At 45.6% G+C, this 26,952-nt stretch overlaps 1 protein-coding gene and 1 long non-coding RNA gene across 3 annotated transcripts in view; one reads left to right on the top strand and one right to left on the bottom strand.

Moving 5' to 3' along the window:
- Positions 1–6,589: 6,589 nt before the first annotated feature.
- Positions 6,590–8,830, bottom strand: LOC147599730 (uncharacterized). The gene is made up of 3 exons (XR_015259340.1): positions 8,728–8,830; positions 7,853–7,926; positions 6,590–6,718 (listed from the first exon to the last, which is right to left on the bottom strand). It is a non-coding gene; the product is annotated as an uncharacterized LOC147599730 (long non-coding RNA).
- A 1,294-nt stretch (positions 8,831–10,124) lies between these two features.
- Positions 10,125–26,952, top strand: part of TBL1XR1 (TBL1X/Y related 1) — a 115,498-nt gene continuing 98,670 nt past the window's right edge. Inside the window, exon 1 of one of the 2 annotated variants that reach the window (XM_086754522.1) lies at positions 10,125–10,469. The gene's annotated coding sequence lies outside the window, so the exon portion shown is untranslated. The remainder of the gene's footprint in view (positions 10,470–26,952) is intronic. The other variant, XM_086754521.1, reaches the window with a different exon arrangement.

The following is a 26,952-nucleotide window of genomic DNA, read 5'->3' on the forward strand; positions in this document are numbered from 1 at the left end:
TGGGCTGAATGGGCCTTGTGTTTGCATGGAAAGATGGTCCAGAAGGAACCGAGAATGTTTCCAAGCAGGCATTGCTAAATGTAGCTTTGTACATGCAGAGCATGTCCTCCCAGCCGTGAATTGGGCTGGGGGTGAGGGCTGGGGACGCGAGGGTCCTGGGTGCCGCTGTGGATGCCTGAGACTGTGCTCGGGGAGGAGGAGGTGGTGTGAGCAGGATCCCACCCGTAGGCTGGACCCAGCCTCTCAACGGGGACCACGCTCGCTGTGCGGGCACTGCCATCCGTGGCAGCCTCCTGCCTGGACGGGGGCTGGCTGCCCGACTGCCTGGCGCTGGAGCCTCTCGGTGCGTGAGGACCACGTCGGCGCAGAGTAACGCGATTATGCATTCACATCCATTTGTGTGAAGCTGGCAGCTTCCTCGGTGAATATTTTTGTACCTCCAGTTTCTAAATGGCATGACTGCTAACAGCAATGCATCATCATTACCAGGGAGGCTTTAGAGGATGCACAAGCGAAGTGTGATCTTACTTAAACCCCTGCAAGCACGGTGTGGTCATTAATCAGGCGTAGGTTGGTTATGTTTTCACCTTACTTGGTAGTGAACACCGCAATGCAACGGAGCAGGTTTTTGGTTAAAATTCTCTGGGGAGCGGATCCCCCCAGGTCAGGACAGCTGCCTCCGTGTATGGATACGAGCGCACCGCGGCCCGGAAGCCTTGCGCGGGTCCTTTTCTTCCTGCTGAAGCACCAGGTACTGCCGGGTCAGTGACGGAGGTGAGAACCCAGCCCAGAGAAGCCAAGGGTCTCGTCCGAGACTGCAGACCCCCAGCTCTTGCTGGCCCAGATGTCATTTGATTTTTGGGGTCTCATCCCACAGTGCTTTGGCTACGGTGCTCCCTCCAATCGTGCCGTTGTGTATTAATGGGGGGACAGAGCTGGCAGCGGGAAGGGGTAGCAGAAACATGCATTTGTCTTGCTGTCCAGTAAGCCACATAACAAATAGCGATGCCAAGCGTAATCCTGCTTCAGTTAAAACTGTTGCTTTGGTTTGTCATCATTCATTGTTCGGAGCACAGCTGCTTAATGACAGGATGTGGGAAACGAAAAGGGGTTTTTTTTATGTCCTTGTAGAGTTTTTAAAATAAAAATTCCTGAGGAAGGGAGGGAGAGAAGGCGTTCGCACAGAAACGCCTGGGTTCGAATGCGGAGATGCAGCGAGCCTCCCCTCAATGAGGCTCAGGAGACAGAAGTTTTGCTCTTAGCTTTAAAAATAACCTGCTGTGGAAAGCTGAGCAGTGTCCATGCCTCGGCTTTGCTTACGTTACACATCTGGTGCAGCTGTCTCTGCCCAGTGCCTTGCAGAACGGGATCTGCGTTTGATGGGAAGAAATGAAAAATAAGATATATGCCATGTATCTGTGTGGGGCCACTTCTCTGCAAAATGCCCTATCTCCACCCAATTAAGTTAGCAAATTTTAGATTTTGATCTTAAATATAGGGGAATGGAGGGAATTGCCCATACAGACCTAAGGTGGACAGAGGAGACTTAATTAAGCCAGTAATGGAAGAGACAACCCCAGCTGTTCTGAAAGCCAGGGTGCATGGGGTGCCTTTTTCGTTTTGGGGTCCATTTTAATAATGATCTTAATTTTTATACAGGCCACGGTAGGGCTCCACCCCTTTGGCCTGCTGATTGCCCATAATTGACAGCGCAGAATTACGAGCCAGCGCGTGATCTTTGCTCTCAGCGGGAGCCCTCCTACCTGGGCGTGCTGCACATCGTGCGAGCAAATGGAGAAGCTGATGCGTTTGGTGGGAGATGCATTTAATCCAGGCTTTAAACGCATTTCTGGCAGGCACAGCCCTTGAGAAACCACCGAAGGCTGGGATGGGGCCAACAAGTCTGCATAATTGCTAGCCCATCCCCTCCTTCGCTCTGCCTCTAGAAATATTCCCTCTCTTCCTCTACATATGTTTATTAAGCCCTGTCCTGAACTGTGTGAAATCAGTGTGGAATTTGCCTGAGGTTCCCCTCCGCTATCACCAGCCCAGGGCTTCTCCGCAGCGTAAGCAAAATTAAAGGAGGTGCTGGGACTGGGAGGAAACCGCTCCTGCTTATCAGAGAGGGAAGAGGAGAGGAGTTGGGCGCTGCGCTTTCTTTTCTGCTGCAAGAGGGACGGGGAGAGGCCGAAATCCCCGGCTGCGGGCTTCCCGCATAGTGAGGATTTACCATGTCTTGCAATCTCAGATAAATGGCACCTTTTTTAGGATTATTTGCTATATTGTTACAGTCATCTATTACCAGCAGATCGCTGCCATGGTCATCACTGCTGTCTCAGTCCCAAAGTTGTTCTTTTTCCTTTTTTTGTGTCCCTTGAAAATTTCTATTTCCAACAAGCCTACCGTTATCTCACTTTTGCTATTTTCAGTTCTGTGGCACAAAAAGGCTGACTCACAGAAAGCAGTGTTGTAGGAAATATTGGCTCAGCTGAGGAAATAATTCTCAGTTCATTCCTCTACCGTGTGCTTTGGGTTTTCTTCTGTCCCTCTTTATTTTATTATGTGTGTGTGTGTCTTTTGGTCTCATGTTATGGCACACATCTAGCACCGTGGAAACCTGAGAGCTGTTTCTAATGCACACAGCACCGATCTGCCCAGACAAACGTCTCTCTCTGTCTATACCCCAAAGTGTTTTATGTACCTGCTAGAAATGTTACACAGGATGCTCACACAGCTCATAAAATTTGGTCTCCTATTGGAAATGTTTTGTGGAAATACGCTGCTTAATCTATTGCAGCCATCCACAGTTAATGTTGTTGCGGTGCGCGTCGGAGGGGGTGAAGATTACAGCGGGCTCAGGGAAGTTTGGTACCTTATCTGAAGTCCCCAAGAATAAAACTGAAAGAAATGGATGCTCAATGAAATGTAGATAATTGACCAAAAAAATGGGGAAATGCAGGAGGCCTCAGCAAAATCGTCCTTCTGGCTGGGCTTGCGCTGCAGTCAGCTTCTTCTGATGAGAACCTCCAGTCGCCCTTTCACAGCCAAGGGACTGTATAAAACAAATCCTGAACCATGCGACTGTATAAAACAAATCCTGGGCTGTGCCGGGCTGTGCTCTGATTGAGCATTGAGCACATCAGTGATGTGCAGTGAAAGACACGGCTGGAGATCCAGGATGAAATCCTAGCCATAGGGTGGTGGGGTGAAAAAAAAAAAAAAAAAAAAAGAAAAAGCAAACCCAAACAACTGCAAAACCTCTGACTTCAAGGGCAAGTCGTCTAATAACGTACTGCAGGGTGTGCCTTGGCACTACCATGTGCTTCATTCGTTTTGCGTTTAATATGGCAGAAAATAATGCTTAATGTCTTGTAGATGTGCATATAGAATATCAATCTCCAGGAAGGCAGCTACAAGCAATAATACAGTAAGAAGAAAGCGTACCTATTGATATTTTTTTTTTAAACCTTTTTGACACTATCATTAGCAAAAACTAATTAGAAGATGTTTCTCAACAATTGCTGTCCTCAGGACATAAAGTATAGCCCTCATAAATAATACTATCATCTTTAAAATACTTTATTAACACTAATTTACCCTCCCAATTTTCTTGTGAGATAGGTGATTATGTGTTGACGATAATATCGTCGTCAGTGGTAGCAGTGTTAGTCCTCTCTTTATAGATGGGAGCTCATGCCCCGATAATAAACAGCCTGCTGAGGGCCGCATGAGGAGTCTTTCAGGACTCTGACGAGGGAGCAAACAGTCCTGGATCCGTCCTCCAGGGACATAAAGAACCAGAGCAATGTACGTATAATGAAAGAAAAGAGGAGCTTTAAGTATCAGGAAGAAAAAGGAATCCTCTTCAAGTTGGCTGGATTCCTGGGCTTCCAGGAAATATTAAAATAGTATTTGACAGAGATAAAGGGAAATATCTAGTAAATATTCTACCTTTTGTACTTGATTTACTCTGCAGTAATTATACTGAGTAACGTAGATTGTATTATGAATCACGATGACACTTACAATACTGAATTTTTGCAACCACATCCTGGCCCTGTGCGATAATCCGTTTTGATCTCCTACGTGAGCCAGAGACGTCTTGCTTGAAACTTCAGAGGTGTGCGAGAGCTGCTGGTACACACCCTTTTTCGTAACCTCATTAAAATAAAGCAAGTTTGGATTTGCTTAGCCATTGTAGGACGTAACATCTGAGTTACAACCCTGCTGCGAAGGGAGCTTTGCCATAACCATGGAGTTAACAGGGCCCTCCTCAGTATTTCTATTAGAGAAGTAACATTTTTTTTTTCAGTTTTAAGAAATGTGGATATTTACACACCCAACTGCAAAAAAAAAAGTAAAAAAAAGTTAAAACAATCCTTAGAGAGCGATTAAAGCCAAAAAATAAATTTGTTCCCAGGTCTAAACTAATTACTGTAGGAACTGGGAGGCGGTCTGACGGGTATGCTCGCGGAGAGGTTGTTGAACAACAGCCTGCCTGCCGCCGTGGTACCCGCTGTCAGAGCATCGCCTCTGACGGAAACAACCTCAGTTCACGTTGCAACTACAGCTCTGCACCTGCAGTAACTAAACCCGCCGGGGCTCAGCCCGTGCTGCTTTCCAGAGTCAGCTCTGCGTCAGCATCTTTCCGTGTTGTTCGCTCATTTTTCTCCTCTTCTCCACAATTGTGGCCTATCCTGGGGCCAGATTCTGGGTAGCAAGGGAGGGTACTGAGGGCTTTCAACACGATGCTGATCGCACTGGCTGGTGGCCCCGGGACAGCTTTCACTTCATCCTCCCTCTTGTGCCAGGAACCACTTTGGGGAGCCCAAGGGGACGGTGGCATCCTCTGCCCACAATGGCAGCCCTCTGTGGGCAGGGAGGCCCAGAGACAGTGGCAACAAAACCCATTGTTTTTCTTCTCTCAAAAAAAAAAAAAAAAAGTTGGGAGTGGCCATTCCTGCAGGAAGACAAGGTGCAGGAGCCCTCGCTGGAAGGGGGCTGAAGCAGCTGGCATCTCTTCTCCTGTTTCTCTCACTTTTCCTTTAAGTATGTGTTCCCCTGGCACTGATTCGGAAGCTCTCCTTGGTGTAGCACATTCACACGCGCATTTGCACTCCTCTTAAAGCCTTTCGGGTATGCTGGGTCTCTGGGGAGGAGGTCAGCAGCAATGAGACAATGAGGCCGATGGCTTTGTTTGGTAAATATCCCAGTCCCTGCAGCAGCCATTCTTAACTTTGTCGTCTGGAGGCTATGCTCTTTTGGGGGGCCTGTTGGTAGCTTTTAAAAATAGAAACATGAAATTGCCCCTGTGCAGAAGGGCTGGGATGAGCAGCCTGTGCTCCGCTGAAGCTCTCTGTACCAGGGAGATGCTAACTGCCTCATGTGTCTGAACACCACTGAATTACGGCAGCGCTAAACGTGCTCTGAGCAGCGTAACCTGTGTCCTGAAATTTCTGACAGAGCCACTTGATGGCTTTGGATCACACAGTTCATCAAATGTCTGTGAATGAGGGACCTGGCCACGCTGTTCCTCCCCTCCTACTGTTTATTCTGGGAAGCAAAAGCCTGGGAGATGGATCTGGGTAAGTGTATCAATGCAATGATTGTTTTGGGAACCCTCTGCCTTATGGAGATCTACAACGTATCTGTCCGTGTATACTTTAAAGCAACTGATTAAAATAAAAAGTAGTGGTACAGGCATGTTAATCACCAACATGTTAAGACATTTTTTACCATGTATCCACCGATCAATTACTGATCTTTTTGTACACCAAGGCAGTGGCAGATGCTTCCTACTCAGAAACGAGTCCCTTTCCCAGCATGTCCTCTCCTGCAAACAGTCATTGTCAGCAGCTGCAAAAAGAAGAGAGCCAGTCCCTTCAAACTGGGACTTTCTTGGTAGGTACTACACAACGACAAATAATTTATACATATTTTTTTTTACAAAATGTGGCTATCTTCCTCACATTAAAGGAAAAAATAAGTCTTAAGAGTATGAAAGCCACTGGCCTTAACTGTTCAGTGCTCCAGATTTAGTGTTTGCAGACACAGGGAAGTCATGGAGAAATCGCTAGGGTGTGGGTGTACCTCTCTCTCTCCTCTTTCCCACTCTTTTCTGGCATGGGAGCCTTTGTGGTTTACATTAATCCACGTTGGGACGCAAACTGACCGTCCATTCGGGGAGCCCGACACCAGCACTTCATCCTTCCTCTGCCCCGGCAAGCCCGGAGCCGGGGCGCTCCCCTGCTGGGAGCCTGCCCGTTCTTCTGTTTAAGTCAACAAGGTTTAAGTCCCGCTTGTTTAAATATCAGGTTTAACTGGGGCTTGCCTGCATATCTAAGCCAGTATAGTAATTTTTATGAGGGAAAGGGTTTGCCCCAGTGTTGGCCAGACTTGTCCCTGCTCTCCCTGTTGCACAAGGCGGTGCTGAGTCACTGCCATTTCTCACCCCGTAGGAGCTCGCGTTTTCTGGGTGCTATGTTTGTGTAGGATGGGGTCCCACAACGGGGGGAGCCTTTGCATAAACAAGAGCTAAAAATGAACAAAGCGCCTTCCTGGTTTGCTGGTATTTATTTATGCGCTGCCATGCATGGCAAGTTTCATTCTGGCACGTAGACTGCGCGGTGGACTGGGCTTGAACTTGCTTTTCTGAAGTCAGTCATCCAGTTCCTAGCGATGCACTGGTACCTCACTGGGCCTTCAGCCTCGCCCCAATCTGCAAAAGATTTATGAGCAGATATTATATAGCCTTAACACAATACCGTGGCTTTTATTATTTGCTGGAAAATATTAATAAAACCCAAGTATTACAGATGCATTTTAATCCCTGAAGTGATTTTTTAGTAGAATGCATGAATTATTAATTGTTGTTATTGTTATTATTGCAGTGCGTACCTATCTCACAGGACACTGCGAGGATTAATTAATTCTTGTAAAGATGGCCATATAGGTGTCAGGGGTTACGACTAAAGTGCTTTGAAAATGGAAACCACTCTATGAGTGCCAAGTATTATTATTTATGGAGTCCGGGCAGCGTGCTTGGTGCTGTGCAAACACTGGTCCAGTTACTGCAAATATTTGCTTATATGTGCTTAGTAGGCCGAGCACTCGCTGCTACAAGTAATTTCAACTATTTTAACGATGCGCCTGACAAATATGGCCAGGAGAAGACTTTCCAGTAGTTGGGATGACAGAGCCACGGGAGGTGAGCAGCCGTGTTACTGAAGCACTTTGAAGGCAGGCTTTTATTCAAACACATGGATGAACCAAGACCTCAGGCAGGTCCAGGTCTACATCCAAAGGTTAGGGTTTGGCCCCGTCTTTCTCGTTACAAGGAGAGTTTGGGAAAGGAAACATAACAACAGTTATTGTTTAAAAGTGCCTCTCTCTCCCAGCTCAAGGCAAAGCCAACTCCCTAAGCTCGGCTCCCTCGCTGAACAACCCGCCGTAAAACATAACCTGCTCAACTGCCCTGTGTTACTCAACATCCGTTCTTGGAAACCTCTGAAAGTGAGAACCTCCCTGCCGTACGCTCTGGAAATGGCCCCGGTGACTGAGCCCAGCAGCGTATTTGGGGAACAGAGCTACAAAGTCTAAAGCTCATCACGGAAAGTAAGGCCTTTGTGCAGTCCTGTGACGTGTTCGCCTTTGTAAAGAAAGAGAAACCAGAACAGAATGGATGGGGTAAAATTATTAAAGCATAAATCTGCCAGGATGCACTTTGTAGATTCTGCAGAGCAGAACGTATACTCGGGCAGTCACCCAGTTGAGTACATCATCGCGTTAAAAACAAAAGCCTGGCACCCCGCTGTCGTGACGGAACATTTGGAGAACACTAGACCACGGGAACCTTCAGCCAGATTACTTCAGTTCAGCACGTTGTCACTGCTCAGCAGATGGATGGGAAGACAGTGTTTGTCGTTCCTGTGGGCCAAACGACGCACACTTAAGGGGTTTTCCCTCCTCCGTTTCTCACACAAGCTTTCTGAACGTTACACCTCTTGTTCCTATTTCATGGGCTTCTCACAGCTCCTCCCGTACCCCTCTTCAGGCCCCTGGTGTCCCGCAGCCCCCTGTAAGAGGTCGCTTATCTTCTTGCCTTAGGCTGCGTGCATACTCCCATTCCCCTTCCTCTGCCCACTGCTATGCTTAGCATTTCTTACTCGGAAAATAAATCCTTCAGAATATCAAGAGGTTAAACTCCTTTAGAAGCACAGGCAGAGATTATACCGTAGGAAGGTGTTAATGAGTCCCTTGCCTTTTTTTCTTTTTTTTTTTTTTTTCCCATTTTAAATTTCCTAGCTTTCAGCAAAGTGGTCAGATTTTGGAACTGGGCTGGATATGATCTTTTAAAAATTATCGCCTCTTTACATACCTCAAGCAGACAACATACACACCATTACTGAGGAGAGAAAGTTGCCCACTTGGGCCATCAGAATCATTACAGAGATAAATGCTGAACACCAAGTGGTTTGGCAATTACAAATGTGCTGCCTGGCTTTTTACAGAGACTTCGGTTTCCTCTTATAACTTGGGCCTCTTCAAGCAAATATATTGAAGGCCCAGGGCTTTCTCAGAATTACATAATTTTGTAATGCAAAAAAAAAAAAATCTGTTTTCTACGAGTATTTTAATATTATTCTTTATAAAAGAAGAAAAAGCACATGAGCCTGACCCTGAAACAAAATGAGCACTGTGAGGTGATCCTACAATGCAGAGACCCACCCATCTGCTTTCACCAAGGCTTTGTGGAGTTGAGAGGTCCCATCTGCTTGTGCGATGAAGCTCAGGTAGGTGAAATCCAGTATGGTACATCCCATTTGTTAGGCTGAAAGTAAAATCGACAAATCCACTCTTAACTGCAGGACTAGCATCATTCTCCAGCAATGCCAAGCTCTGTTCACCAAAAAAAAAAAAAAAAAAGTCAGAGTTACGTTTGTGGCCCGTCTCTCTACTTTCCCATTTTGCCAGCTGCAGTAAAAGCCAGTTCTGCAGAAGCACGGTGATGTGGAGGCCCGATTTTGGGCGGCACCAGACCGGGGCGTACGGGTGCGGAGAGCCTTTGGCAGAAGCAGGAATGACGTCCGATGTTGCCGTCGGATCTGTGCATGGTTTGTGGTCACCAGGGCTGTCACTGTGCCAAAGTCCGGACATGAGCGTGTTGGACCCATGCCCAAGAGTGTGAAATGCTATTGCAAAAATGTTTTAAGATGGAAAGGACTGCTTAGTGATGAGTGTGGTTGTGATTAACAAATAACAAATATTCAGTTTAAAAAATAAACCAACCTGTGATATAAACAATACATAGCACTTCAGCTCCAAAAATGAACAGCGCCCAGGTAGGATGCCACATTGTTACTGCAGGGGATTATTTTAATTAAGTGAAATGACAGGGCGGCTGCAGTAACGGGCCCAGGCGTGAGCGTCGAGCTGCGCCGTGCCCCGCCGCCCGCGCCGGAATGGGTCCCCAGGGCCGGCTGCCATCGCCGTTGCGCCCCAAAGAACTAAACCCACCACGTTAAATCCCCCGTTCCCCTGAGCGCTTCCAGCAGCTGAGGGCAATCAATGGCTTTTCCTCGAAAAACTCCCAGGGCCGCCCCACGCCGCCCGGCTCGCTCCCACAGGGTCCGGTCACCGGGCGCAGGCCGCGGGCAGCCTCCCCTTCCCGCCACGGCGGCGGGGGCCTCCGCAGAGCGCGGGTGGGGTGTGGGTGTCCCCCGTCCTCCCCACCCCAACCGCCGACCCCCGCGCTGCCAGGGCGGCGGGGTTGCTGTGGCGGGCGGCCGCAGCAGGCCGGCCCCGCTCCTCCTCGCCTGGCCTCGCCTCCCGGCTCCTTCCCTTCTCTTCCCTCCCTTCCCTCGGCGGCGGCGCTGTCTCCGGCGCCCATTTCCGTGCGGCTGGCCACCCGCTCCCCGCGCGGAGTGTCTGAGGCCGCTGGCTGCTCCGAGCCGCTTGGCTCCTTCCCTCAGTAACAGCTCCCACATTCTGCCTCGATTCCTCCTCAATCTAAATCACACACACACTGATATTACTTCCCCCCCTCCTCCTCCTTCCTCAGGACTTAATCTCTAACCCCCCCCCTTCTCTCCCCACCCTCCCCCTCCCCCTGGCTCGGGATATAATTGAATATCACAGCACTACTCGCTGGTTATTTTTTTTTTTTCTTCCTCCAGTGTGTGTGTGTGGTGGTGTGTTTTTTTTTTTCCTGGTTTTTTTTTTTTTTTTTTTTTCCTCCTCCTCTTGGTGTGGACACCTCAGCTAAAAAAAAAAAATATCGATACATTTACGTGTGTACACACACACAGAGACACAGATGTGTATGTGTATATATATGGCTGTATAAAAAAAAAAAAAAACAACAACAAAAAAAAAAAAACCAAACGAGGAGGAGAGACCAACAAGGGTGAATTTCTCGTGCCTCCGTTCCCAGGGAAGGGGGGAGCAGCCGCCCCGCCGCCGCTCGCAAGGTAAGGACGGACCGGGCCGCTCCGCCGCCGGGCCCGGGGCGGGAAGGGGCCGGGGCCGGGCCGGGCCGGGGGCTGGGGGTTCGGGGGGGTGGGGGCCCGGGCCCTGTTTGTCTCTGTGGCGGTCGGAGGCGGGCGGGGGATGGGCGCCCGCCTAACGCCTGTCGTGCCTCCCCCCTCCTACACCGCTTCTCTGTATTTTATTTTAAATTAATGCTTGTGAGGTGCGTGGGGGGGGGGGGCTCCCGTGGGTCCGGGTTGCGGAGGGGGGTGGGTGTTGTGTTTCTTTTTTTTTAAAGCAAACGGCACCTCGCTTCCCCTCCCCCTCTCCGCGCCGCTGCCCTCCCCTCCCCCACTCCGTTTGATTTTTTTTTTTAAATTTTTTTTTTTTTTAATGATTTAATGAGGGGGGGAACCGGCCTCGGCAGCGAATGGCACACGGGAGCCATGGCGAGCAGCCTATTTTTAGCCCGATTTGTGCGGAGAAGCGCCCTCCCCTCCCCCTCCCCGCATATTTACTTGAGAGGGGGAGGGGAATGGGGGAAAAGCGGGGTGGGGGAGGGGCGGCCGCCCCTCCTCCACTCGGCAGAGCTCGCCCCCAGCCTGGCCTCTCCGTTTTGGGGGGACGCACAGGGGCCGTACCCGGTGCTTGCCCCCCCCGCCCCAGGGCGAAGCAGCCAAGTTATTGATCGGTTCCCTGCAAAAGTTGAGGGCAAACGTGGAACAGCCCGCTGTGGCAGGGAGCAGGCCCGGTTTGAGGGAGAAAAAACCAAAACCCAAGCTTTTTGGTTATTTTTTTTTCACAGGGACCCTCTCTTCCCGGGCTTATCCGTGTCCGAACCCCTGGTGCAAACTGTGCATTGCATCCCGTAGGCAGGCGTGCAGGGCTGAGGCAATGTACGTATTTTGTTGGAAGAGGATATAGGTCTGGCGGCAGCACAACATGTGGCTTGTTCTTCTTGTCGTGCCCCCGAAAGGGTTAAACTTATCGTGTTGTTCCAGGTGAATTTAATCTTTCATCACCGAATTTCCTTTTAAGGCAGCCTGGGAGAATAAAAGTCTCCCCTCGCTTGTCTTTGGCTTTATCCTCCGGAACAGCAAACTTTGTGTGTGCTTTATGGCAGAGGCTTGTTGCTGCGGATGACACGTGAGTCTGGAGGAAAGTTTGGTTTGTAGGTCGCTGCGTAGGAAAGTGAAGTTTGCTGGCGAAGTTTTTACTACTCTCCAGTGTGCTCGACTTCCTCGTTTTCCTTGTCTGCGTAAATCAAATTCGTAACTGATTTACGGGGGGCGATCACAAAACATATGCCTTCTTTGTTGTTAAAGGATGAGAGGCATGGTCAGGACAACCAAGTCTTTGTTGCGTAAAAAAAAAAATAAATACGTGTTTCTGGGCTTGTCTGACTCTCCTGTCCTGCGGCACTAAAATAAATGAGGACACTGAGTATATTAACAGGGTCCTTTGGTGTTGGTGGTCTCTACCTTTGGGTGTTCACTGGGGCTCTGGTTTGTGCCCCTTGGAGAGAGAGAGAGGGCACCATTTGCAAAATTGATGTTTGGGTTTGGAGTTATACCCAAGCTTTTGGGCGTACCGGGCGGTTTTGGGCCCTCATCTTGCACTGCGCGACCTGAAGGCTCGTCCGCGGGAGGCTCGTGCTGGATTTGAGGCCTGCGGTTGGGTTCGTGAATGTTAACCGCCTTCTCGGAGCGTGTTTCAGGTGAGGACTGATCCTGCAAACTCCCGTGTGTGTCCTTGAATTTAAGCAAGTGGGTTGGTGTTCATGGATGAGTGTGTGAAGGGGTATTTTTTCCTCTTAGCCATTAAAAAAAATGGCTGCACTGTTACGCTGGTGGCGCTTAGGGTGCAGGTGGTGCCCTGTAAATGGTCATAGCAAACCTTCTGTGGTTTCTTGTAGTGATTTTTCCTCTTTCTTTTGATTAAGATCTAACGGAATAGCAATGTGTCGTATCGTTTACCTAAGTTCACCTGAGCCTGTACGCTGTCGCTGTCTTAAGTTTTCTTAGGCGAAGGTGGGTTTGTCTCCATGAGAACAGGGTTCGTGTGGTGCGTGTCTTGGGAACGTGGGGGCATGCCTCTCAGGCTGTTACTGAGAACACCTGGAAAAGACCTCATTCTCACTCCACCAGGAAAGGGGAAGGAAGTGTAATTTAAATGCATGAAAGGAGTTGGGGTTTGGCTTTTGGGCTTTTTACTTTTTTTTTTTTTTTTTTAAGACTCTGCAGGAGTTTATGATTTTTGTTCTCTTAAACGTGCACAGCCATCATGTGCATAGCATAAATAATGCAATAATTACAGGAGAGTCTGTTGCTTAAGCTTTTTTGCCCTTCAAACAGGTAGTTATGATTTTTTTCTGTGTTTTTTTTTTTTAAATACAAATACTTCTTTCAGTTTTACTCTATATATGGTAATTACTGATGTTTGCGTAACACTTTGAAGTTGTAAGGCATGGTGTAAGTGCTAAGTACCCACCAGCAGTACTTCATAGTCATTTTCCCATCATGAAAGGGTTCGATGCTAAGAAGTTCTACAGCCCTGAGCATAAAGAGGCTCTGGATGGATTAGGGGAAATGGTCAAAATTGCTTATAATGTTGTTTCCAGGTAATATTTTTTAGTTAGGAAGAACAGATCTGAATAATGTAAAGCAAACTGAGTTATTTCACCTAACTTGATTTTGGTTCTGGAATTTAATTTAACGTGGACTTTGCATTTGAGCCAGAATGTGTTTGCTGTTACAAATTTTGTAGTGGCAGTGAAGGTCCACGTCCTACAAGGATATAATCGTGCGGAAGCCAGGAAGTCCTGTAAAGAAACACACACAACGTTGTGAACATGAGCGGTCTGGTTCGGTGGAATAAGCTCTGCAGGTGTCTGTGAAGTTGCTCACACAAGCTAAGCGTGTTTTGTATTAGCGGTGGGCAATGGGAATCTTTCATGACACTGATAGTTTTTTGGTATCACAGCGCTATGAAGCGTTTTGGGGAAAGCTGAGGCAGTGGCACGCGTGGCACCTTTCCTTCACTAAACCTCTTCTTGCTCTGCTCATCTGGAGTCCCAAGAGATAGCCACCTCCCCAGTTTTTTTGCTTGCTTTGCCTGTCTCTTCCCTCCACCCTGGACCCGCAGGATTGTGGTGCCCGCGTGAATTCTGACACCTGGCTGGAGAGGAGACAGACACAAACCTGCTGTCAGCTCTTCGCCCTCTGAACCGGGGACAGGGAGCTCCTAAGTGGTCCGGTGTCCGGTGCAGAGAGGAGGGCAAGGACAGGGTGTACTGCAGGACTGTGTTGTGTCGATACCACCGTATTGCGATACTGAAATGTATCATTCTGAAGTACAGCTCATTTTAAAACTAATTCGTGTCGTTTATATTGAGAACTGTGGTGCTGTTACGTGTACTGACCATCCCCAGTGTGTGTGTGTGTTTGCGCATGTGTCCAAGCCCAGCGTGCAGGGTGTAATAATGACGGTATTTAAAGCCCTGAACATCAGCTCATGCAAGTAGCTGCAGGTTGGGAGAGAAGTGAAAGTGTGTATGCATACTCTGTAATTATGCCTGTTTGGCTCCTACAAGAAGTGACTACTGTGAGAATATACTCATTGCATGCTCATTTTTAAGTATAAATTCAAGTGTTTGCGTTAGGTGAAGAAGTGTCAGAAATTTTCCAATAGGAGCTATGATTGACAGCTCTTTTCAGTGTTTTTGAGTTGTATTGCAGCATTAATGTAGTACCTTCAAATTAACTGGTGATGAAGAAACCGTTCCTATGTTCCTGTTATTGATTTAGCTACCCCTGTCCCAAATATGTGCAGCTTTCTAAGCACTGCAGTACGAAGTCAGATGGTCTTAATTTCTGTAACGTAGCTTAATGAAAAGAGTGACTTTAGTAGAAAAAGGTTCATCCCGTGATCCCAAGCAGAGTAGATGGAGACCGCTTTATTCATCTCATAATTGGTTTCCTCTGAGATAAAGGATGACAATGAAATGAGAAATAAGAAATATCTTTTCGTGTGAAATTGTAGGGGAGTATATTGGCTTTCTTTTAATTTCGCAAAATTGAATTAGCCAACTTGAGGTAAGAAGTAGTGACGGCGAGGCAGCATAGCTGTCCCTTCATGGGAGTTGATAGGTTGAGTGAAAACGTAGGGAAGTCTGGTCTAGAAATCACTCTGCCAGTTTGTGTGAAAGCTGTGAACGACTTCTGCTCGTTAGGGTTCTGTCTTGTGGTATCTAATTCAAGATGAGAAGGCCCTTTTCTTTCTTCTCGTAACGAAAACAAGGCTGAAATTGTTTATACGAAATACCCTGGAGTCTTAGTGGTGGTGTTTGAGCTCAAGTTGAGTTTTCCTTTGGCTCTGCAGGATCTATAGAACTGTAACTCGAGTTACTCTCCGAAACGTTTATTTTTAATGGTTTACCGCGTAGTCTTCTGTGACGTCCTTTGGACTCTCCTTTGTATATCGCTAAGGCGCCTTAAAAATAATTCCTCCTTGATAAGAAATAAGTGGTCATTCCAAGCCAGAGGATGTGTAACCATAGGGGGAATGCACGCACCGCTCGGGTGCGTGGGATCTAGCTGGCTTTGCTAGCCAAGGAGCGAAACCACCGGTGTTTGCAGCTTAACCCTGCTCGCTTGTTTCTTGGATGGGCTGATTGCTAGAAAGACTTCTGAGAATATTTTCTTACCTGTAGAAATAATAATAAAAAGGCTTGGTGAATTGGTGTAGCTTTCTGAAAAACCTGCTGAAGGAACCTCCAGAGTGATGAGGAGGAGTTTTACAGAGCTGTCTCAGCCAACGTACATGGCATCTTTCAAAGGCTCCCCTCTTGGTCTTTGAATGGAAGTGTATGTGGTGTCATTCAGTGGTACGTGGTGATACTACCGTCCTTCTGAACAAGTTAGCTGGACTACCAGAAGCAACGCACCTGGGTGTGCTGTCAGAAGAATAGGTCCTTTTTTTCAGGATGAGTAACGCGAGCAGCCTGGGCGTCAACCCGGTCGCACTGGGGCAGGTTCGGAGCCTGCTGGCGGCCCTTCGTGGTGCTGTGCACGCCCCGCACGGCTCCCGCAGAGTCGCACGGTGCAGTGGGAGTGGACAGCGGGCCCCTGGATAAAGCAAGATATTAATACAGTCGAGTTTTGGAAGATGCTGAGTCCCCACAGTTGTATGTGACATTGGCGGTCTCGTGTGTGCTTAGCATTTCTGCAAATGAAGTCTTGCGCGTGGTTTGCTGGCTTTTGCGAACTCCCGTTGGGGTGTAGTTTCAGTTTCTGGGAGCAGTATCAGTAAAAGGCTATGCTGTGTACCCTGACTTGTCTTTATTGTTGTAATTCTTAAGTCTCCATGTTGCAAAGGAGCAATCTTGTTTATTAGTAGTGTCTAGCAGTAAAAAATCAGAATCATGCAGAGAGAAAAAAGTTGTTTTTTCTTTCTTTTGTGATCTGAGATCGGGTTCGATCTCTCTTCAATGTAAGTGTGTGTTACCGGTGCACTCTACAGCCACGTGCCATGTGCACACATGAGTGTTATTTCGGCTGGCTGGGGGTGCGTTACCAGGAATTCTAGCTGGTGTGGTGTGAGCAGTGGGCTTTCCCTTTCCCCCACGGTGGGGTAAGAGTTCCGCCAGCCTGGCAGGGCGGGCAGGCAGCTGTCTCTGCAGCTAACACTAGTGCTGCCTTTAACCCGTCGGTGGCTTTGGGGAATGATCCAGCCGCTTCCCCAGCGGCGTGCAGATCTCCCGCCGAACCCCACGAACGGCAGGCCGATGGTAGATTTTTATGAATTAGGACTGTGAAAGTGATTCTGGAAACTGTCCTGTTCTGTACGCAGCTATGTGCCTGCTGGCAGTGAGTGCAGAGCATACAGAAAAGATCTCTGTACGGCCTGTCCATGGAGCGTTTGTCCAAGGTTATGAGTTAAGGGTCGAATATTTACTATTCATGAAAACATAGTGCTAAATACTGTGCCCAGTGCCAGAACCGCAGAAATTGTCAAGGTTTAGAGCCCCAGATATAACCTATCCTGAAAGTTGCATCCATATGACGTTAACGGTGTTGAAGGTTCAGGCTCTTCACGTGAGCGACCTATCGCTGGCGACCCCTGAGCTGGGAATTTGCCTGATTGTGAGCGCACGCAAGGTGAATTTTGATCCCCTGATGGTTCCCTAAAAGTACCAGGCAAAGAAGAGGCGGTTTGGTTTCCTGGAAGAAGTGTCCAGGCTGGCCGAGGAGAGGAATAACAAGTTTTATAGGCCTTTTGTGTTTTTTGGACAGGCTGATGAATGCTGGAGTGTCAGCAGGACTTCTGAAAATACATTTTTGCCTTGTAAAAATAGTAATAAAAATATTTCATTATTTTTCATTTATCATTGATATTGGTCTAACTTACAGTTCTGTTGGAATAAATGAGAATATTTGCCATTGGTTTCAGCAGCTGGGAGAGCGTTAAGTGTGGCTGAAAAATGTTACCTTAAAATACCAATTGATCTCAGCGGAGACAAGTCTGTCTGACCCTCCCCTCCGCTTCCAGGTCTGTTTAGCTCCCAGAAATTATGAGGACTTTTCCTCTTTTAGGTTAAGTCTAAATTTGTGGGGAAAAAAAAATAGTTTTGATATTGCATAGACCTATGGGGGAAGTAACAAGAGATCTGGGTCAAAAAAGTAGGACGTGTAAGATTTAGAAGCTGTTGAAGTGTATTTGTTTGTCCTGTATTAGGTGAAAGGAAGTATTGGTGCTTTCAGTTTGGCAATATGTCCTTTAGTCTGCGGTGTTCTGTAAAGGGAAGACAACTGTTAAACAATGAATCACAGCTGATTTTTGTACGGATGTCAACATTCTTCTCTAGTGCAGAAATTTTTGCCTGGTTATTAATACAAACATGCGTTCCTAAATACGGACTCTTAGAGATAAATTTTAATTAGGAAGTGCTTTGTAAAAATATGGATTTTTGCCACGATCATATTTGTGAATCTGTAACATATTTACTTTGGGGTTACGTTTGTTCAGATTTAATACTTTAAAATGTACTTTTAAAGCAAAGTTAGCACAGATGTGGATGGAGGAAAATGAGGAACAGCATTATCAAACCGTAATGTTGACATGAAAAAAATTGTGCTAGAAACATATCTTGTGTAGGGATGGGTTTCCCATGGCTAATGTACGAGACCTGTGGTTTAGAGAAGCGGGGTCTGTACTCACTGTAAAACATGAATGTTTTGTGGATGCAGACATGGTACCTGATTTTTCACTTTATTTCAAATGTACAACTAAATTCCACAATCTGTTGTGTCTTGTTTAGACTGTAAATTTCTAGCACTGTGTAAGATGAAAAAAGTCAGGAGTATGAGGCATCAATATGTTGAATGGTGATAAAAATGCAGTGAAACAGCCTACTAAGCAGTTTTGGTGAGCTTAATCTGATAGCCAGAACGGATATCTAAATGTTGCTGATTAATAGAAACCAACTTTTTTTTTTTTTTCTTTTTAAACAGCTTTCATCATTATAGTAAATATTTGTCACCATTGTTTGACTTGTAAGAAAAATGCTTTGTATTTCTGTGACTGTCTTCCAGGGCAGATTCTGAACGGCTGTTGAGTACATTAGAAATATCAGTGTGCTTTGTCTTGCTGTTGGCAAAGTCCATGTTACTTGGTTCCTCTACTGTCTATGGGTGCAAGGTTATTTTGGTATGGATTATCTATTTTAGTTCATCAAGGCCCTTTGTAAGAGTCTTTCTTACTGTGCATTAGTACACACTATATACCTTAGAAATTAAATTGTAAGAGTCTGTTCCATTAAAAACAAACAAAAAACATCCTTGACCATTCAGTCATCCCATTGGGATGCCTGGTCACCAGAGCCCTTCCAGATATATTTCTTTCTGGTAAAACAGATGGGCATGACTTATGTCTTAAAAATGAACAGTGTGGTTCTACGGGCTGGTGGCGGAAGCAGCAAACGGAACATTCCCGTCCATCTCCTCTCCTTGTCCCGGTGCCTGGGCTCCCTGCAGCTGTGGTCCCGTGTTAGAGAGATACTGGTTGGATGTATGTACTGGAGAACAAAACTGGAGTTTTAAAGATCAAAGTGTATTAACAGAAATGCTAGGAAGAATTTTAAAAATTGTATGAAGGATAAAGGGATGGAAACTTTCAGAGGAAGCCAGGGAAAACACTTTTGGTGTGTTGTGACTTGCTCTTTGACGCTATGGCTGACTTCGTACGGGAGACTCGGAGGGTATGTGAGGTGCAGTGTCAGACTCCGGCTAAGAGGACGTCCATTATGTGGGCTGAGAGTCTCTGCTGTGCCAGCAGCAAGGCTTGTGTATGTTGGACATGGCTGAAGAGCTCCAGAAAGCTGCATTGATGGGGTTAGAATATGTAAAATCTTATTTGCATGCTTTATGTGCCTCCCACTTTCTCAGCTGTGGTTTGTAGCTACCCGCTTGTGGAATGGAGTTTTTTTTCAAGGTGAAAAGAAAGAAATACACTGTTTTTAAAAACACATGTTCAGAGATCAGACTAGTCAGATTTTATTTGCAGTAACGTTATGGTAAGCAGTGAAAGCTTGGAACTGTAACGCACTTCTGTGTGCCTGTTGCTGCCTACTTGTATTTGTTAGTCTGGTGCTGTTGGGCCTGCTGCTGTTCGGTGTGATTAAAATAACCCCCTGGGCCCTCCTCTGCGTAATTACAACACAAGTGGTGCAGGATTGTGCTGCTGTTTTCTTTCTAAAATTGAGCCCTTCCAATGGTCAGTATGGTCGTGCCCTCTCCTCTCCTTGGCTCCGCTCCTTGTCCGTGCTGTAGCGTGAATGTGGCAAATTAATGTGATGTACTGGCGTGTTTTGTCTCAGTCCTGACAGTTTGCATCATTTAATTATTACTCCTTCCTAAGGCTTCCCCTCCCCCCCACAATGGGCTTTCTCTCTTCTTTGTCATCTTGGACTTTCTTTTGCATTCTTGCTATCTGTCAATTCTTTAAACCAAATCGGTGCTTTTGTGTTTCTCTTCTCCGGGTTTGCTCTGCTTTCTTCCTCTTTCTCCCAACTTTAGTTGACTTTACAGATGGGAATTGATCCTATGTAGCCCTCTTGAACCAGAGGGGTTAGATGGGTTTGGACGGTGTAGCCCTGGCCCGTGAAGGAGTGAAACCTGCGGGGCTGCTGAGGAAGTTTTATTTTATTTTGCAGGGAGCAGAGAGGAGCGAGGGGCCTGACTGCGGGCAGGGGGCTGGCTGGGACAGGCACATGGGGCAGGAAGCGGAGAGGACAAATTTTGGCAGTGCCTGGATTTGGTAAAAATAATCTTGGCTTTAGACGTAAAATGTTGATCCAACTCTTGATAAAGTCAGAGGAAGGCTCTGGGGGGGGAGGGTGTGAGAGTTTAGTACGAATGCAAGAAGCAGAGGAAGTTTTGAAAGCCTCCGTGCGCTGTGAGGTAAGCTTTGGGCTGTTTAAAATAAGGGATTTCGTGCAATAAATTTTTATTGACACTGTGACTTAAAATTAACAAAACCAATGTCAGTCATGGTGAAATCAGTGGCAGCCTTATCTTTTTGTTTTTATGGTGGGTAGTGTTGACAAGTCACATGCCCCATTGTTCTGGGCGAACAAACACCGCTTTGAGACCGTGAGCTGCTACGTGCGCACAGGCGCCTTTGTCCTGTGCTGCACAGGAGCGTGTGGAATTGCAACTTCAGAGTTGAAAGATCGTCTTTAAAGAGTTCACATCTAGAAATTTGGTAATATATGAAATATCCTTGTTGCTTGGTATTTAAGCAGCATTGTTATTTGGTGCCTTGTTGTCCAGAAGCTAAGAAAATAAATGGAAGAGATTAATGGATCATAAACTCTCTCGTACCTTGTTGCCCAGCGAAACCTGTGGATAGCAGGCTTGTATTCTGTCTCTGAAATAGATGTGCTTGGGACAGAGAGAATGCAAGATGTGCTTTTGAGAAAGTCAGTAAAAGATTTTTGCTTGAAAGTCTTTCAAATAGAAATCCTTTACCGCAAAACTGTTGACACTTGAGACGGTAGTAGCGAACCTCATCTCTACTGAAGTCACAGTTTTGTGGGTCACCTCTAAGTTACTCTTGCTGTTTATAAATTCCTATAATCGGGATAGGTGTAGCATGACTAAGATGGATGCAATAGAGGCTGGCTGCAGGAGCAAACATAGAGGCTGTCGATGTAGTCATCCAGCCGTATCTGGGGGAGAATCCCGCTGAAATTGCTGTGAGTTTTGCCTAAGGAAGAACAGAAAGTTTGGTCTTCCCTGCCTACAGCGATTTTACTATGTTGTTTTTAGTACATCTTAATAATACCAATGTAGCTCGTTGTCTGGTTCAGTATTTTTAATTTGGAAAAGAAGCTTTTCTCTTTTTGTCAGCTTTTTCTGTCTCAGAAACTGCTGCTTGCAGTGTATTTTATACCAAGAGCGTTCACCAAAATGCTCTTGAATCGTCAGAGCTCCACAGCGGGTATTACTAGGATGCTGTAATGTATAATGGCACTAAAGCTGGTAAAAATTGTCGTAGCTCTCTTGGTTGTGTGTCGACGTTGTCAGCTGTGTGTCTGTCTGCCCTCTGATATTAGAAAACTTCCCCAGTTTCAGTGGCTTACAGGCAATCTATAAAATACTGCTTTAATTTAAGTGCAGAATGAATGGCAAGCTTTTGGTGTCCTAACGAGGGTACTATGCAGTGATGGGATATATCCTGTGAGATACTGTTCTAGGTTTTTGGACTTTTTTGAGCACAGCTGCAGTTTGTCTACACAATCCCTTCATAGGGACTGCCTGAATAGAGGAAGTAATGGAATTATTTTCTGGTTATAAATTCTCTCTCAAAGTTTTCACCCGCTTGTCTAGATCTGCGGTGGATCCCCAGAGACATGCCTCCGCTCCCCACACCCACAATTTTGCTTTTCTGGGTTGGCTTAGTATACCCGTATGTTACAGATAACTGTATTTACTTCAGTTTTGGTTTACATCACTGAAGATTTTCTGTCCACATAATGATTAGTACAGAAAGCTGATGTCAGGATTATCTGCTATTTCTGCCACTGTGTGACCTTAGCACATGGATTAACAAATTTACTCATGCACCAATGATTTAATACTTACCAGGAGTTTTTTCAGACCAGTTCAGTGCCCTGAGATCTTCTGGTGAAAGGCTGCGTAGCCATGCAAAGCGGCTTTTGCTTTATAGTTCAGCCTGTGCTTACTTGGAGTGTTTAGTTTGGGCAACTGCTCCTTTTGTGTTTATAGGCTTTGTGCTTATCTTCTAGTTTTTCTTTTACGTTGGACAAAACATGGCCCTTCACATTGGAAGTATTTGCTGATAGTGCCCATGCATGACCAAAAATCATGTTGAAATCAGGCTACTTGGTTCATAAAGTTAGGCACGTTTGTTTTTAGTAACCTGGAAATGCGACCTTATATGAAGTTTTAAGATTCCTGCGCTTTTTCTAGAAACTTTGTATCTTCTGCCAAAGTTTGTATCTTCTGCTCCACCATGCCGACATAGTGGTTTGTTGGTCCTACAAATATAATTTCTGGAAGGATTCCGTTAAAAACTACTGCTATTTGGGGAGGGCATTAAAGTCTGAGTGGTTTTGCCGAACCCGTTTACAGCATGGCTCCGCAAATGCCTGTGTCGTTACCAGGAGGGCGGCGGTAAACCACAGCTTATCCATAGGAGTGAGCCTGTAACAAGGGTGGGCCATGAACACCTTACATCAGACAAAATCTTCGCCAACTGCAGTGGGCCAGCTGACAGCTAAGCCAGTTTGACACCAGCCTTTCTGCGTGTGGTGATTGCGTTACTCATGCTGTCATGACCGCTTGGATTTGCCCATCTACAAAGTAGGCGTAAGCTGTGACATGGTCTTTGACATGTGCTTTCACTTCTACTTGGGCAGGTCTTCCTTAGTAACTTCCTACGTGAATCTTGTTTATAAATTTATAGTTACGCAAATTTACAGACTTGTATCAAAATGTTTTTTTTTATCCCCTTTACGAAGAACCAGTGGTATTTTCTTTGCCCGTCAGAGCTGTGTGCCCCGGGCAGATGGAGCATTGCAGATCTCATCGTGAGAAATGGTTCTGCAAGATGTGCTGTCCTACCGTAGGACGCTGCTTTCTGGTGAGAGTTTTCCCCAGAAGGATAGGTGTCTCGGACAGCACATGGCGGTCCTGGCGAGCACAGTTGTGCTTTGATACTGATGAGCACATGCTTTCTGTTACGTTGTCTTGGTTTCCGATGTTGTTTGGAAATTTTTCATTGACTGGAAAATGAAATTTTAGGGGGCATTTTAATTTTGGGAAATCTCTTCAGTTTGGGAATAGTACTTCTAAGTTGTATACATTTGGGTTTTGCTATTGTAAATCATGCTTTTCTATTGTGACTTTTCTTATTGTCACCACATGCTACGCTGAGAAGTATCCTCTGGTTAATTTAAAAAGAAAATCCTGCTAACACTTTAATAAATCCCTTAAACTTTACAAGTATTTATACTCGCTAGGTAGCATGGCTTGAAGTTGGAAGTGTGAATTTGCAGTGTGGTTTTTTGTTTTTTTTTTGTTTTTTTTTTGTAATGACTCCATTAAGAAAGTGTCTCATTCCTGTTTAGTGTAATACGTATCTGTATATCAGCAGATACAGCTGTTGGTATAGTCAAGCCCTAATTGTTAACAAACAAACAAACAAACAACAAAAAAAAACCAACCCACTTTTAAGTGTGATTGTTGGGTATTTTTAAAAGCTGAGTGAAGCTATTTCTTAGTTGAATCATTTTCTTGTACTCTGAGGCAATCTGCATGTTCTTCCTAAGAAATATATTATCGCTCCGTTGAAGTCAGCTCAGGTTCTCTGGAAATGATCCAACCTTCAGGAAAGAAAAATATTAGTGTGTGTGTTGAGGAAAAGGGTTTCCCTTTATTTCAGAATTTGCTTGTCATGTTTAGCAAGTAAGTCGTTTTCAGATGCATTAAGGCTCTGTGAAGCTAATTTTCGGGGCTGACAGTTTTCTGGTCTTGGGTTAAGCAAGAAGATTTAAAGTTAATGTTTGCAATTTTTTTTGTTGTTTCTAAATAGCTAGGGATATATACATTTGTTCAGCTGTGATTTGAGTGCCGTGCGTGTTTCGGGAGAATAGAAAAATGAGCCGTTTACAATGATGATGATGATGGGGGTAACGTTTTTAGCCAGTCATTTGTTCCAGTGTCTGAAAAGCTTTGTTGCCAGTTTAAATATTGAAATTAACGGAAGTAGCCTTTGCTTGGAAGACTTCAATATTTGCAATGTGTTGTTTATTTGGTTTATGAAGTTTTGTGCTCTTTAAGCAGTGGCTTTTATTTTAGCTATGAGTTTTGGCAAAACACATTCTACCATGTGTAGTCAGTCATAAACAAGTTCCAGAGCACTAATGTTTCAGTCCTGAGGCTCTATCAAAGCTCGTAAGGTTAAAATTAAAACTGTCTGGACCTCTGTCTGTGTATCTGCATTTTGGACCTGTACTCCACTGAGACCTTCAAGACACTTGTGTAAAAATTCAGTGCCTTCTATCGTTAAAGCAATGACTCTCAAAAGTTGTTACGACTACAGGCTTTTAACTGAGGAGTGGTTTGCGGGTTTCTAGGCTTGGTTCATGGCTGAACACCAGCGCGGCACGTACGCAGCTAGCCGAAATGGCTGCCTGTTCTCCGGAGCACGTGGGACTTTGGTGATTTTGTGCTATCTGGTGTGCTTCACTCCGGAGGGGAGAGATTTGGCAGAAGGCTGCCCTTTGGTGGTCCTGTGTTCTTCAAAGCCGCGCAAGCTGGATCATTTAGCACTTGGTTTCTGAAGTCTGCAGGCAGGCTACAGAGGAGTGGAGGCAAGGAGCAGTGAAGAAGAGCCCCAAGATTGAGGACTCTTCTTCCAAGGCTGCCGGAAGGCACACGCCCAGGTGCCCGGGGAGGCTGCTGGTGCTGCGGCTGCGTGAGCTTCCCCAAGGAGGTGTCACAGGGAGGACAGTCCGGACGGCCTTTGGACACGCTTACTGGGAGAAGAGGCTGGGGCCTTCTCCCGGACGGAGGAGTTAACCAGAACGTGCTTGGGCACAGTGGTTCTCCAGGAGCCTGCCATGCTCCTGCATTGAGTTGGGACCTGCCCATCATTTACTCCTCTCCTCTGATTTAGCTACCAAACCCATGGTATTTATCTTGCACCTGTCCCGAGTGCTTTGAAAGAAGCGTTGGTTCTGAACCAAATGCTGTCTTTGCTCCCCGTCATTGCAATCACAGAGCTGCAATTTAGAAATTACTTTTTTTTTTTTTTAATATTGACACATATTTCAGGTTATTCTCCTAAATATAATGTTTAGACTTTTAACATCTTAATGACTGAAAACCTCAGCTGGTTTTGTTTGGAATTAATTCTTCCTCAGGCAACAATCAGACCTGAAATGTGTTCCTCTAAAGTTTGTGAAGGAAAAGCTCTCTGGTAGCGTTTGAGTTGTTGAGATTAGCTTGGAATTTCTAGATAATGTAATTCTCTTTTTTAAAAGCGCTTCCCCCCCCTCCCGACAAGCCCTAGAGTGTTCTTCCTGTGAATGTACTATATGATCTCTAATTATATGATCACATACCGTTCCACAAATAGTGCAATGTATATTGTGTAGAATTATTTCTAGGATCTTGTAGAGGTCTGTTCAGTAGACTGCCTTAAACCCTGATCTTGCACGTTGGTTTGTGTGAATCAACTCCTTTCCCTCCCAGAAGCGGTGTTTACTGTAGCTCTGCCTCAAAGCCCGGGTTCAGAGCTCATTACAGAATCGGGGCTCGGGATGTCAGTTGTGAAAGTTGCCATTTAACTGCTCTTATACAGCGTATGCATGTTAAGCAGGATAGCAGAATAACGGCGAAATTGCTCACCTAGGTCTGCAGATGAATTACCATAATTAACTGCTTCTTCCCATGAATTGCACCTAACGAGTGCTGTGCTGTTGGCTGAAAATAAATTGCATAATGCATTACTATTGACTAAATTATTTACATACCTTAGAGAGGAGATGGTATGAAAAGTCTGCAAAATAAGTGCTGGACCATTGTGGAAATGAAATGAGGGGGGAAAAACCTCACAGAACATGGTGTAGCCTGCCTTCTCCTGGGTCACTGTGGTATCCTGTAAGACCCTGTTTATTGATACTTACTAGAAAAGATGGTTCCACTATGTAGAGATGACTTACAGGAATTTACTAGGAGAATCACACGGTAAATATGTGTGTGAGCCACTCCATGCATGGGCATTGGCAACACCGGAATCCCTGCAAGTGACTGAAGAGGGGCTCACCTAGAGGTGGTTGTTTGTGTTAGAATTTGCCAAAATAGGACTTGTCAGACTTGCATTTTCCGTGGTTAAAAGCCAGTCTGGAGTTGGTGATCTTGATTCCTACTCTTTTTGATTTGATTTTGTCTGGGACTTTGATTTGGGCCTAATCTCAGCAGTCATTGACAACACTTGAAAATACTCTTTGCTCCTTGGTGTTTTAAATCAACAATGGCAGGATCTCCTGCGCGTAGGACAACCGTAGGGTTGTCCATCCCTCTGCCCTTGTCGCAGGGCTTTCCTAGTGAGAGGTGGTGACTCGGTATGGCGGGAAGGAAGCTGCAAGTGAGGTCATGGCCCTCGCAGAAAGTCCGTTGTTTATGTGATTGCTTAGGGTTACGATCCCAATGGAAATGTGGTTGCAATGGGGAAAAGCTTTATAAAAACAACTAAGCTTGGGAATTTGGATCACATTTATGTTTTATAAGTAGGCTGAAATATTTCATGATAAGGTTTGTATTGACTAGACTGCCTTTTCTTGCCAAATTAGCTGGAGTAGGTCAGCTGTTGTGATAACAACAACAGCAAGGAAAACTAGTAAGTTGAGTGTTTTTTACCCATTAAAAAGTTTCTTGAAAAGCTGTATTTCCTGTTTAAGAACATATGCTTGAAATTTGGCAAAGATGTGACCTTTCTGTCAGCGGTGGGGATATTTTTGGTTTTGTTTTGGGTGTTTCTTTGTGTTGGGTGAGGCTATTCTGTAAAACGTAAGTTTGGCATGGGCAACCTTAATTTTTGCATTTCTAATACAACAGGCTGTTCAGGCTAGTGAATCGCTTACTGTAGAGAGGTTGTGTGTAATATTATTTTAAAAATTGTAAATGGCAGAATAACACTAACTGGTACACAAGCAAAAGTGTAAAGGTAGCAGAGTAAGCTTTGAAATACAATGTTAATATTCATCTAACATTTATGACATACATAACATTATGACGAAACACTTTTTAAAATAAAAATTAAATGGTTGAGATTCTTAAACAGTGACTGGTATGATAAAGAACTGTAACTTAATATATTGCTTAACTGGGTGGACACTTCCCATTCATTTCCTCCAAAATTTCAGAATTTGTGCTATGAAGCACAGTATACTTCATA

The sequence above is a fragment of the Chlamydotis macqueenii genome, chromosome 9 (genome assembly GCF_036417535.1).
Source record: "Chlamydotis macqueenii isolate bChlMac1 chromosome 9, bChlMac1.mat, whole genome shotgun sequence".
Taxonomy (NCBI): domain Eukaryota; kingdom Metazoa; phylum Chordata; class Aves; order Otidiformes; family Otididae; genus Chlamydotis; species Chlamydotis macqueenii.